This window comes from Opisthorchis viverrini, assembly GCF_000715545.1.
Source record: "Opisthorchis viverrini unplaced genomic scaffold opera_v5_45, whole genome shotgun sequence".
NCBI lineage: Eukaryota > Metazoa > Platyhelminthes > Trematoda > Opisthorchiida > Opisthorchiidae > Opisthorchis > Opisthorchis viverrini.
Genome location: NW_008751701.1, coordinates 689,483 through 691,468, shown reverse-complemented (window position 1 = coordinate 691,468; position 1,986 = coordinate 689,483).

The window sequence follows — 1,986 nt, the reverse complement described above, 5'->3', positions numbered from 1 at the left end:
CAGCTGTCTGGTATTATCGACGTAGGCTCTATGTTGATAGTTAGTTAGGTATCGTGTACCCCTAGTCGCATGTTAGTGGTGTGCGTCGGTTAAGATCGTTCAGCTGTCTGGCATTACCGACGTAGGCTCTATGTGGCTAGTTAGTTAGGCATCGCGTACCCCTAGCCGCATGGTAGTGGTGTGCCTCAGTTAAGATCGATGAACCTCGAGGTTTTCCTAGCATAATTCGGAACCTATAATGAAAAATTCTGTAAGTTGCCAGTTAATGTACACGATGTTTAGCGAATAATTAGCGTGCACTACGGAATTTTTACTGGCGGCAAAGAACATCGACCAAAAATTTGTTTGCGTTTATTCACCTGGAGATTTAGTTCACGTAAACAAATTGCAATGGTAAAGGATTTTTAATAATACAGGAGCACATACATTATACATATACATTCTACACTATGAAGTAGCAAGTCTGAGAATGCCGTAGATTTCGAGAATTCAATCTCATCGTGCGAATATCCAGCGGCGTGCTAGTCACACGTGCATAATATCAGCGACAAAATACCGGATGACGTCAAGTTCAATTAAGAGAAGTGGTGTGGAAAAATAAGTGCAATTTTGTACACACGCACCGGATACAAATGGGGAGCGGTGGTTACAAATAACGGAAGAATAATTGCAGGGAATTTCAAATGTCAGAGCAACGGAGGATTTCACCAGATTCCGCTATTTTCGTATTCATCGTTCGGCAGCTTTCGCTTATTTGAAAGACACGAGCGAAAATGTGTGTAGCATTGTTCTGGAAGTTCTCAGTTTGAGGCAGTATGGTTGCCAGCGCAATAACTCAAATGGAAAATAGTCTAAGATTGCCTTCAAATTTCTACTCTATCCAACGTGTATCATTGTCTAAAGATTATTCCACGCACAAACTGCAATAAATGATAACACTGTCGCCCATTGAAAATGTGGATTATGAGCATGAAAACCTACCTACCATATAGCTGCGACGTGTTAGTTGAGTCATCCGTGAAAAAAATAACGATCAACACCCGTTAGTCAGAAGGGACATATGCGGCTAATGATTCTCCTCAGAGGCTACGATACTCTAGTGGAAAGAATTCAAGTACGCGTTTCATAGTCTTTAGACTCAGTCCGGCAACCATTTTCTTGGTGGCTCGTTGAAAATGCTCGATGAGGGTTATATCCTCCTTTCGTCTAGAGTAGACGACTTGCATGGTGTATCCAAAAATCACATGAAAGTCCATGTGAGTATAACGGTTGAGGCACTTTCGAATCATCCGTGAAAAGAAAGATGACGTGTAAGCTGTTTTATGGTAAATTAGGTGGACATCTTTGAATCAAACTATATAATTGTGTCCTTTTTGGCATCTACCATCGTGGTGGCTTCTGGTTCATTGGCACCATGAATGACAAAAGTGTCTGATGAGCCTCCTCTAAATGACCTATGGACACATTTTTCTTCATTCAGGGAAAGTAACCAGTTGAACATCTGCTGCTTTTCCGAGATCACATACATTTGGGGAGTACTGGCGTTGCAACTTCAGGATTTCAAGTCGTCCGCAAAAAGTATACATGGACTTGAGGGTACATCTGGAAGATAGTCGACGTAAACAGGAAACAGAAGCTTCCACAAAAGAGCGCCTTTAGGAGACCGGAGCGAAGAGTAGAGCGGTCTAACCTTCACCCAGAATGTTCCATGTGATAGGAACGCTTTCATCCAGCTTGAAATTTTCCATCGAATTCCATAGTACTCGACAGAATGCTCATAAGATGTCGAAAAAGTACCACCTGATATAGGTTTTTCGTTAAGCTGTCCATATATGTGTGCAGGCTCTTCATGAAGGAATGGTTTGAAGGGATTTCGTGTTGCGCTGCAATTATCACTGTAACGGTCGAACGGTATCTTCGAGTGACGCGTAATACCAGAACCTCCGGGTAGGCAAAACAAAGTCGGAGCTGGGTTTCTATACGGTA